Below are 13,240 nucleotides of genomic sequence, written 5' to 3' on the forward strand. Positions count from 1 at the left end.
TTCTTGCTAAAACGCATGCACACAGGTGCATACGCACTTACACACATTTCAACAGCCTTAGACATGCTTACTCCGGCTTAAACGCGTGCACACAGGCACACACACGCACACACAGTCTTACTCGGATATACAGGCGCGCACCCGCGTGCAAACATGTTGCAAGCACTTCAGCAAGAAACTTTAGTGTTATCCACGGCATACACCTTCAATTTCTTGCCTTTAGCTAGGGTACCTGTTGACACACCTCTTCCAGTGATGAGTAACTGACAGCAAACACATGCCACTCTGCTCCAATGAGCATCACTTCTTTCATACATACCTCCCTCGTGATGTCACCTATCTTCTACTCTGATACTCCCCTTATCCTACTCCTACACTCCACTGACTGTGCTCATTTGCTATGTAAACTTGGGATTCACTATCCTTACCCTCATTTGCATAGGATTGCCTACTAATGCTTGGTTACATCTCTTAGACTGAGCTTCCCCCCTTTGCAACCTCTACTCGGTAGCCATGTTGTCTTCAGCCTGACATTCCCTTGCATTGTAAATTAGGAATTACAATAAAATCCATATTTGTGGATTTTAATTATTGGTTTTCTGGTTTTTAGAGCACAGCACGTTTGCGCAGCACTGCTCTATGCTTAAACTTTGGAGATCGGGATAAAAAAAAATTATTTTATTTTTATTTTTCATTAGTGAACATTGCCAATGGCTGTGTTTTTGGCCATTGGCATGCTTCCTCAACTGGATGCATCCTTTTTTTGGAGCTGTCACGGCTCCATTTTGCTATTTGCAGAATGGTACTCAGTTGTCAACAGAGTACATTTCTGCAAATAACACTACTCTGACTCGGACAGGTTCGGGTTTCCTGGATCGCAAATTTACCTAATTTGCATAGCTTTCACCTGCAATTGAGGTAATTTGTATATCCTAGCCCTGTCCGTGTAAGAGTCATTTTAGGAGCTATCTTGCACGCCCCTACCGGCTGTTCCTGGATCGCTCGGCGGACATGTTGGCTGCATGGAGTCTTACTCTACTCTTAGACTCCATGCAAGCCTTCATGAATCCGGCCCCACATAGCGGTAACCTCTTATTCATCTATAATGAAACATAATACCACAACATTTAGTAAACCTTTCTGAATAGTTCAAGCTTTCTACCCCTATAATATTTCTACTAAGGAATCACCGTATGTTTTCAAGTTCTTTCAGGTGGCATGTTGACTGTAATACTGTATTCAATAATGTGTTAGATTAATAAGATATAAAGTAATCTTCATGGAGTGACCAGATATGCTGTTATGACCACTGATGGTATACCAAATCAGCTCTTCTGAATTTGACAGATGCACACTAGTCAAAGTTTAAAATCATGTCTACCATTATCCATAAAACTACAATGATGGTACCATTGTTATTTTTTTCTGTTACAATTTGACTATTTACTTTGCAATCAAAAAAGTATTTCCCTTTTTGCCAAGTCACACAGTGCTTCATTTACATTGAAGGTGAGGTCATTAGTACTGCACCAGGTGTTTATTTCTGTCTTGGGAAACATTGGCATCTTTCAGTAAAGCGATTTTGTTAACTAGTTTGTAATAATCAGCATATTTATTTAGTCATATGATATTTCCTACTATTTTTCCTGCTGGGAATAGTCCAAAAAGAAGTGATCCCCATATGAAGTCTTGTGAGACATCATTGTTAACCTGTTTTAGTATAATTAGGTAACACCTAGCCACTATGACTGGTGTGCATTTGCTTACACAGTGGTTTAACCATTGAATTGGGTGTTGATTGACATTTAATGCCTTTAATTTTATCAGCTATTCTGTTGTGCTGAATATTTTAGCAATATCATAGTAAGCAGCATGCACTCTCTGACCTTCAATAAGTGCTGTTGTTACCTCTGCAAAGCATGCCACAAAATTCAGACTGCGAGATCTTTGGATAACAAACCATTCTGTTCCATATCAGTTCCAACAATAACAGAAGGGGTGCTGGACCAACCCAATGAGAGAGAATCCAGCTCTCCTGTGGATCACAGTTATACTTTCTTTAAGATGGCAAATTAGTATTAGGTTCAGCTGTTTAAGATGTGGAGGAAGAAAAAGATTTCATGTGTCTGTGGACATATTCACCCAGACCAAAAATACCTGCTCCATGGGATCTGACAACATACTGGGTTGCTTAATTAATAGTGTTAAACATGCTCTTACAGACACATTCATCAAACTGTTTAACTTACGTTTAGCTACTGCTTTTGTCCCTGATGGGTGATTCACCCAGGTAATTACAGACTTATCAGTCATATAAACCTCATCTATATAGCCATGGAATTTATTATAACTGACTGCATAAACTGTAATATCAAGAATTTTGTTTGACTTGACCCCCAACAATTTGGTTTTAAGAAAGGGTGATCATGTCTATTTAATCTGGTAAATATCTTTGATAGGGTTACTGAGGTTGTAGATGGTGGCCATGCATTGTACATAGTGTATCTTGACCTGGCTAAGACCTTTCACACGATTTACCATGTTGGCATCATACAAAAGTGAAATGCTTTAAAAACTGATCCATAAGTGGAAAGACAGTTTGCAAACTGGATGAAAGACAGAGCCCACACAGTACAAGTTGCTAGTGCCTCATCATAGAGTGTGAAAGTGACCAATAGTGTCCTGCAGGGCTTGGTGTTGAGACCTTTCCTTTTTGGTATTTACTTCTCAGATCACCAAGCAGAGAGCCACATGGCTAACATATTTACAAATGCTTGTAAACTGAAAGTTTTTTTTAAGTCATCCTATGACACCTAAAACCTTCCAGAATGAACTCTGCATAGTAAACTCTTGGTGTACTAAAAAACGGGCACAACTAAATTCTAAAAAGTGTAGTATCCTGAATTTTCATAGACAACCCCTCTTCTCATCATACTATCTAGAGAACATGCCTCAACAAATCAGAAATGTAGTTAGGGGTCTAAGTACGTGGGCTGATAGCTCCCACTCTTTTAATCATCATGTAACAATGGCTGACAGAAAATCCTTTTTTTTAGTCCAGCTAATTTCCAAAGGAATGTCATCAATATCTAAGGAGGTTACTCACATCCTTATACTCTGCACCAATCATGCCAATTATTGAGTAAAATGTGTCCTTTGGAATGCATCTTACTAAACTCATCAGACAATTAGAAAAGCCCCCAAAATTACTTACCAATATATTACATGCCTAAAGTTCCAGAGCTGCCAAAACAGACTGGAAGCTATGCCCATTTATTCTATGTCTTATAGACTTTTGAGGGGAGATTATTGTCTCACTATATCCTCAGAGATGCAATTGTTCTGGGCTTTCTGCTTCACCACCAGTCCAATATTTCCACCAGTACTATAATAAGGGACCTAAATTTTCACCAACAGATAAATAAAACACAGTTGACGGACACTTTTATAATGCAACATCTCACGAACATGTGGAATAAACTTCCCCTGCATTTTATACAGTACAACTCACTACCTTTCTTTAAACATAAACTTGCTGAATCAATACATAGCCACAGTTTTACTTCAAGACTGATTGTTATGATCCTCCTGGAAAAAGGAGGTGCTGCCTGAGGGAGGGTACTGGCAGTGCTAGAATGCTCATGAGACTCAGTTGTCTTGGAATATCTATAAACCTATGAATCCTTTACAGTGCATCAATTTTCATAGGGTTTATTGCTCATCTTGAGAATGTCTTTCCATTGTTTCTTTTAAAGCTGGTTTACTGCATTTTATACAGTATTTAGTATTTGCTAATATAATACATAAAGCTGAAATGAAAAGTTTCTAATTCCCAAGTCTTAAGATATTATGGCCTCTTAAAGAGCAGATGGGATTATGTAGTTTGCATCCAGATGGTGGTGCTTGTTAGATGTCATGAATCATATTGAGATTTAAGCCAAATTGTTGACACGATTAGAACTTTTGCATCATCATTCATTTCTAGTAACTCCATTTTCCAAGACTTTTTCATTCTGAAAGGAAAAAAATGGTTTCACTTAAGCCCCTCTTCTTTTCCTCTTAGTTACTGTGTTCTCAGTAGGCTCATTCAGATATTACTTCATCTCACTTATTCAGCAGGACGTTCCTCAAAGTTATTGTATATATCAAGATATATGAGAAAACTGTTAATGGTTAACAGAAAACTGTATTATACTTAATGAGATTTGTTAACAAGATTGACTCTATTGAGCAGAAATCCAGAAAAAAAGCTCCCAGACAAAAATAAACACAGAGCACAAAAAATACCAAGGCACAATGGAAAACAGTAGCACCAAGAAATTGTGAAATGTGCCTTCTCTAAATGAATTTATGTATAATCCTTTTAAGAGAAAACTTGCCGTGACATTTTATAACACTATTTATGAAAAGCAAAGAATTATTCTTGCAAGAAGAGTGCATCATTAAACAAAATTTTCTAATGTACAGTCCAGAAGGATATCAAAAGGCACTCTAAGCCTTGTTTTTGCCATAAAAGCTAAAGAGCAATTTAAATAAGGTGACATTTCCACCAGTCAAAAACATAATTTAATTTTTTAGCACACTATTTGATAAGATAAAACTAGGTGTTCACATTTTCAGTTATTCAACAGTTCTCACAGATGCCACCACTTTTGTCACTGTCTAGACAGAACTAGGCTTTTCCTGAACACTTAGTATATATCTTATGAGAACAGCAGTCGAATTGATGGCACAGAATACTGTTCTCAAAACAATACTTTGTGTAGATTTCTTATGAAAATGAATTTATCTATGTTCTTGTAAAAAGGAGACATTTCCATGGCCACAAGGCTACAATGGTGGATTAGAATAGAAGTGTCTGGGGCAGCTGCAAGAGGCCCATGCTTCTAGGAGGGCCCATGGCTAGTAGCTACCCAGTATACAGGTCAGCCTATCTGACTGCACTTGCAACCCTTTTATTTAAAGCTGCTGTTACATTCAGCACAATTGAAATGTGCTGAAAAATGTTAAAGAGCTAGCCACATTTCTGTCCTCCAGCAATCCAGGTATAGCTGATATTACCAAATCATGGGTGAAAACAGACATCTCAACCTTAGCCAACACCTCCTCAGATATAAACACTTCTTCTACTTGTACACAAGGAACTAGGACTGGTGGAGGTATACTGGACTTTTCAAAAATAACATTATAATATTGCCCCTATGACAAGGCACAATGACAAATGACAACACCAGTTGCCAAGATCTAGGTTTAGACCTTATCAACTAAAACATGTGTGGTAGTCTTCCCCCCACCCCTCCCAAAAAACAACCACAACAAGTTTAAACAGCTAACTAATCAAATCATATAATACAAAACATCTCAAAGGTATCTTAACTTTGGGGTATTTAACCAGAATATTCTGGTACCCTCCAGCACAGATTCTGAAATGGCCTAATTCAAATAAACAAACTAGCCTACCAGGAGTGACTTTAAATTAGAGAAACAGTCTCATCATAACATAATAATAAATATTCCAAAAAATCTCTAATAATGGTATCCTTTCCTACCTTATTCCTCGAGTGATCATTGCTCTATAACATTTACTGTAAGAACTGCTGATAGTAAACTGTCCAGCTATTAGCTACCCTTTGCCCTAAATCCGAAAAAAAACAATTTCAGCTATAAAAATGAGCTCTCCAAAATGAACTGGCAATCCATCCTAACCAATGATGATCCTGTGTAAGCATCATCTTCTGCAACACACACATTACTGCAAGTACAAGGCAAGTATGTTTCAAAGTTCTTCAAACTTCTCAAAAATAATTATAAGCAATGGCTCAACCAGGTAAGAGTTGCAGCCTGACAGTGGTGTATTAAGTGCATCTTTGGCATGGGCAGTTTTCAAACCATGGGGACCCTCACTGCACACAGTGTTTTTTGAACTACACATAAATGCACATGTTCTTTTGGATTCATCTTTTTAATTTAAGATCATTCAAACTGCTGTTATTATAATCTATCAATGTCTGTGTCCATCAATTACAACAACTTGACTGTGTATACCTCAAATGTTTGTATGATATTAAAAATGTTCACAGTAAAATCTGCAAACCTGCTTTACACAAACCCAGACTAATGGCTCTTTAACTTGATCATGACAACCAGATCAGATATTTTCACTGACAGACAGCCACAGTACCTGTGATCATTAAATTCCCATTGTTGACTGTATACACCTCAGATATCTGACAGCAGTCAAAATAAATAAATAATTATGGACACAACGTATTTCAAGTTATTTTGCACAAACATACAGTAGCCCAAGTTTTCCAACTTACTTCACAAAAATGCACACCAGTCCTATGAAGCCAGACTGTTTAAACTTTGCAAGTGATAAGAGGACAAACTGCTTTCATTCACAGACAGGTCCCAACCCCATTCAACAGTGACATCTAGTTTGTTTTGTACATCTCACCTGACTGTGATAAAAATACCTGTCAACCACTTAGCACAAAAATCAGGAACAAAGAAATAAGATGTTGTTGTTGTTGTATCTTTCGGCTTTTCCCAGTTAGGGGTCGCCACAGTGGAACTCCGGTCCGCTAATGATTGGCAGTAGATTTTTACGTGCTGAGTTGCCAGCTCTGACGCACAACCTTCAACAAAGGTACATCCATTCACGCATGTCTCCACACAGAAGACGCTCTAGCTAAGAATTGAATAGGACAACGTCTTACTGTGAGGCGACAATGCTACCGCAGCACCACCACCGCAGTAACAAAGAAATAGAATAAAGAAGGGAAAAGGCCCAAAATCTGGACATATTTTAAATACTGCTGTTATATATTTAAAAGTTGCTAGAATAACAGTTCTGTATTGGCATATATTTTCTGAAGGATATGAAGTCTGAAAACTCCAATGTCAGTCATTATGTAGTGACTACAATCCTCAATGATTTGTCATAAAACCACAAACTGTATGAAAACAGACCAAAGATATGAATCAAAGTCAGAGACTTTCTGCAAAATCAGGACAATTTCAACTCTGTTTCACAAAATCAGTAGCAAAAAACAATAACTATTCTAGTGAGTTTCATAAAATTCACACTAGCTCTGTAAAGCCCATGGTTCAAACTGAGCAAATGATAAAAGAGTTGCTTTAAGTAAGTTGCTTTCATCTACATCCAGAGCTCCTTTTAATGACTGCAGCCCTCAATGATTTGTCAGAAAACCAGATTTTTTTTGAGTCACACACCTAAAATCTGAGGCAACACTGCAAAATCAGTGACAGGCATATAACCAAATCTGCAACTAAATAAAAATTCTACATGGAAGGTAAAGGTGACAAAGTAACCTCAACTTCTATTATACATCATATTTCCAAGAAAAGAAAATCTGCATGAAGGCTGCTCATTGTAACTCATACTTCCAGTACCATTCAACATAATCCATTGTTCATCCCCAGAGATATGCCATTTTTAACAATATTAATATCTAATTAATTTTGTATGAACATAATGTAATCCCCAACAAGTAGACAGGCACACACATGCACACACTCAAACATACACACACAAACATTCAGTACTAACTTAAGAAGATGGGTTATTCGGAGTTATAGACAAGGTAATACACAATGTGTAAAGCAGGCAATAACATAGTATTATTAGTGGAAAATGATCCTACTTACAGGTAAATAATTAACATGGACAAAAGTCAACACCTCAAGTCCTTACTAGGCTACCTGACTGATGAGGTGAAACAAATGGAGAATCTACTGCTACTACTTCTGAAGTTAAGCTCATACCTCTCAAGTTCTTTGCTCAACAGTTCTGGATAAATGTCCAAAATCAGGGTTATGTTTTAAATATTACTCCAATTCGGTCATAAACTTAATGTTTTGCATCAATATGCACTTTCTGAACATGAATTAATTATGTATGAAGACAATGAAAACCATCAATATACCAACAGACACAAACACATAGAGCAATTAATAAATGTTGGTGGTGCTGCGGTAGCGTTGTCGCCTCACAGTAAGATGCTGTCCGGTTCGATTCTCAGCTAGAACGTCTTCTGCGTGGAGACATGCGTGAATGGGCGTACCTTCATTGAAGGTTATGCATCAGGCCTGGCAAGCCGGTACGTAAAAATCAACTGCCAATCATTAGCAGACCAGAGTTCCGCTGTGGCATCCCCTAACCGGGAAAAGCCGAAAGACACAAACAAACAAACTCTAGTTTAATTAATAACTTAATATAACAACATCTTTTGCATCGAGATATAGTTTTTGAACTTCAAAAAATCTGAAACACTAATGTCTGGCTTTATTGACTGACTGGAATCTTCATTGATTTATCATAATTCAAACATTTTATGAAGGGCAGGGAAAATATGAAGTAAAATCAGGACACTGTAAAATCATGTAGAGATGAAATTGTGAAGTCTCATAGTCTTGTCAGCTGGGTTCAATTTCTGGCAGGCAGTATTTGACAAAGGTCCATATGGATCAGTGCTCCATTAACACCCCTAGTTAACAAATAAAAATAAATAAATAATCTCAACCTCATTATCTGTATGTTACCTATAATTACGAGGTATGTCAGGACATCACTATAGCAAGTAGTAGAGAAAAAGAAGAAAAGCTAAGTTTAAATAACACCTCAAACACTGAATCTGATCACATGAGTAGGCTGTAAACAGTACAGGTTACAGCTGCATATTGCATATGCACAAATATACCTATGTACCAGAGTAGACACAAATACTTGTGGTGGGATTAAAATACTTTATAGTTTAATACACAATAAAAGGTTGGATATAATGTTAGTTATTGTTACTTTCAGCACACAGGCTAACTAAAATGAGTTAGCAGTGCTGAACATAACGATGGTTTAAACAGAACTGTTGCAAGTCTAGCTAGACAACCTCAGAGCCTCTAAACTAAATTCTTCATGACAGCAGTGATCATATTATTTTCTGCAAGTAGAATTTGTGGGTCTGCTTCAGAAAGCAAAAGGCCATTTAAAAGTTTCAGCAGAACATCATTAATTACAGGTTTCAATAAATGGATTTTCATCTGTTTTGTCTGACCAAGTAGTACTGAACTGGAAAAATGTCCAATGACACCTGTTATTAAGCTTATTTTATGCAGTGATTCTAAAAAAAGTATAAAGTATTCATAAGCTACTTAAACCTGCTGAGTATTGTTAAAATATTTCAGGCTAATAAATGAGGTATTTTTACAGATTTGCCTGTAGCCATAATGTCATGCCAGGAAAGAGCACTACAGATGCGATATTTGCTCTGAGAGTGTTGATGGAGAAGTACAGAGAAGGTCAGAAGGAGTTGCATTGTGTCTTTGTGGATTTAGAGAAAGCATATCACAGGGTGCCTAGAGAGGAGTTGTGGTATTGTATGAGGAAGTCGGGAGTGTCAGAGAAGTATGTAAGAGTGGTACAGGATATGTACGAGGGTAGTGTGACAGCGGTGAGGTCTGCAGTGGTAGTGACTTATGCATTTAAGGTGGAGGTGGGATTACATCAAGGATCAGCTCTGAGCCCTTTCTTATTTGCAATGGTGATGGACAGCTTGACAGACGAGATCAGACAGGAGTGCCCATGGACTATGATGTCTGCAGATGACATTGTGATCTGTAGTGAAAGTAGGGAACAGGTGGAGGAGACCCTGGAGAGGTGGAGATATGCTCTAGATAGAAAAGGAATGAAGGTCAGCAGGACTAAGACAGAACATATGTGTGTGAATGAGAGGGAGGACAGAGGAATGGTGAGGATGCAGGCAGTAGAGGTGGTGAAGGTGAATGAGTTTAAGTACTTGGGATCAACAGTTCAGAGTAATGGTGAGTGTGGAAGAGAGGTGAAGAAGAGCGTACAGGCAGGATGGAGTGGGTGGAGAAGAGTGTCAGGAGTGATTTGTGACAGACGAGTACCAGTAAGAGTGAAAGGGAAGGTCTACAAGAGGGTAGTGAGACCAGCTATGTTATACGGGTTGGAGGCAGTGGCATTGACAAAAAGGCAGGAGTCAGAGCTTGACGTGGCAGAGCTGAAGATGTTAAGATTTGCACTGGGTGTGACGAGGATGGACAGGATTAGGAATAAGTATATTAGAGGGTCAGCCCAGGTTGGAAGGTTTGGAGACAAAGCCAGAGAGGCAAGATTATGTTGGTTTGGACATGTGCTGAGGAGGGATGCAGAGTATGTTGGGAAAAAGATGCTAAGGATGAAGCTGCCAGGTAACAGGAAAAGAGGAAGGCCTAAGATAAGGTTTATGGATGTGGTGAGAGAGGACATGCAGGTGGTTGGTGTGACGGAGCAAGATGCAGAGGACAGGAAGAAATGTAAACAGTTGATCTGCTGTGGCGACCCCTAACGGGAGCAGCCAAAAGAAGAAGAAGAAGCCTGTAGCCATAATGTCACTTGTTAATAAAGAGCCTTGCCATACAATACTATATAAATGAAATCACTCATGAGTATTTATTTGTGATTTGTACAATAAAGGTGTAAATTGTGGGAACTGAAAGTTTTTTTAGCTTCTAACTACTGGGTATATGATTAAACATATACTCTGTAATTTGTCCTGAAAGGCACAGATTCACTCTTTTAAAGCTGCAAAAGCAATTGTGTTACTGCATATTGTGTTATACTAAACTATATCATTCATTTAAAATTAGTTTTCTTTTTAATTTATTTTATTTTATTGTTTTTTTTAATTGTATTTTAATTTTATTGTTTATTGGCTTACCTGCAAATTAGATTGTTATTGATACAATGTCATTCATTAGAGATGTTTAAGCAGTTGTCATCTTAAATCATAAACAAGATGACCAATACATCTTTGATTCAAATTACCATAGAAAACATTTTCTTTAATCAGTAGTTGCTATAAAATTATGAAATTGCAACAATTTCTTAGAAAACATATGTGTTTAATTAAAATGAAGTAATGTTTTTTTCTGATATGTTTGTAACTATTAAATTTAGGATAAAAGGTGTAATCCACGGGTCACCCTCATCCACCATTTCAGATGTCCCTGTAGAGGTGCATATAGTGTCCCCAGCCTCAACAGTGCTTTGCACATTTCCAGTACCTGAGAGTCTCTCAGTGGCAATTACACACTGATGCTGTTGTGCACATACCCACCACTTGGGATGGAGGTGAGGGTGTGGTGCTGTCATGAATCCAAGACTGTCCCCGATATCACTACAACACTCAGAATTAACTAGCAAATGTGCAATTAAGTGTGATCCAGACAGAGACAGCTGCTATCCACAACATTGTGTAGATGGTTGCTTATAGGAAGACAGAGTATAGTGACAGGGAGCACACATGTTGTCTCTATAGCTGTCTTTATAAGACACATCGCAACTGCCATCTGGTCTTTGTACAGGCCATAAGGTCCATGGCTATGGGGCTTACATGTGAGAAGACTTCACATAGGCCATCCTAGGTCATACTACACTGAGAACTGGTGAAAGTGCATCAGTGTCACCATTAGGCAATCATCAGCCTGGCACCAGCAGTTTTAGCTATTATTTAGATCATAGGTAACATTGCTTCCCAGGTTTGATAGATGCCATGATCCATCAGGGTGCATGTACACAGTCCAATAATTCCATGCCAAAATATACACAAACTCTGACACTACAAGCCTGTACAGTGGACACCACCAATGGTCATGATGGTCATGATGGTCATGTCATGGTAGCATGACTACACCACTGGATGATGTGATACCTGACTCCCCACAACCTTCCAGAATACATGGCAGCTGCCTGGTTCATATTTCCTGAACCTACCTCATATTCATATTATAGTATTACAGTCATCTGTCATTGTACCCTCACAGCCTGTGCAAGAAATAATGATGAGTATGATCTAACCATCTCTTAACATGTGTGGGTATGGTGATGTCTGATGCATAACATGGTCAGTAAATGCTCTATCCTGCATAGACAGGATGTGATACTGCATGCATCATTTTATTCTGTGTTGTTTATGGCATGACCCATAGTTGTCACCCAGATGCCACCTTTTTGACAAGTACTTCAATGTATTTCACCCAAATCTGCCTAAGCTGTAGGACTGCTGTTACATTTGCTCCCTTGACTCTCCACCATTCCCTTCTGCTGCTGTGACAACTGGCATGTAAAGGCCTGCCAAGATGCTCTCCAGCTGCTCCATTTGTTTGCACAGTGCCATGTTGCACAGCTTGGCATATACAATAAATATTCTGCTGCATATGTCTGGAATATATTGCAATACCCCTCTTAAGATGTTTAGACATTGGAGCACACTCCACTGGGTTTCATATTTCCACATAAGTTGTGTTATAAGCCATTTTCTGAATGGTGTGGGGTCATCAACAAAGGCTTTAGGACATATCTGACATTGTAATACACAACAAACAAAATATTATATCTGACCTGTTCTCATATACTACCTGTGTATATTGGCATGTCTATCTAGCACATGTGTGCACTATGCAAAAAGATTACCTTTTGGGAAGTCTCCTTTCAGAAATGGTTGTTATAGGCCAGACATGCACCAAATGGATGAATCATGTGAACTGCCCCAGTGGTGCACAGACACATAGTTTCCTGGGTATTCCAGACAACCTGGCAGTTCAGGAAAACCTCCTTGTTAATGCATTTCAGGTGCTCTGGACCATGTGGGGACTTGATGGCAAAATGTATGCAGTCTAAGGTTCCCAGGACCTCTGGAAAATGGACTATGTCATGAAAGGGCCACTCGGGAGAACCAGATATGCTCCTTTAAATGTTGTAGCATAATGCTGCAGCATAATACTGAGGAAGTGGTTTAGGATTTGTGAGACTGATGCCTATACTATCCTTAAAGTGATCCCCCGAAGGTTGCTGTAAGGTCCATGTAACTAAGATGGTTAAAGCTGCCTATACCTGTATAACCACAAGAAGATCATACCAACAGCACATCTCAATATCACTTTTGGATGACACTGTTCATTTAGGTTGCTTACAATTACCTTTTACCTTTTTAAATTATCTTTTGAATGACACTGAGAAATATTGTTTTCTAAAGAGGGTGATACAATTTATGGAAAACAGAATACTTTAAATTACTATGAAGCAAGTTAAAGTGGATATAAAATGGTAAGCTTCAGCTATAATGGGCTAGATGTAACATATGGTACACTGGAAATACCTGGAACAGGTTAATGGCTTCACGTATTTGGGAGGGGTGGTTGAGGAGAAGGGAAGTCT

Source organism: Protopterus annectens, chromosome 10.part0 (assembly GCF_019279795.1).
Source record: "Protopterus annectens isolate FY-2018-M chromosome 10.part0, PAN1.0, whole genome shotgun sequence".
NCBI lineage: Eukaryota > Metazoa > Chordata > Ceratodontiformes > Protopteridae > Protopterus > Protopterus annectens.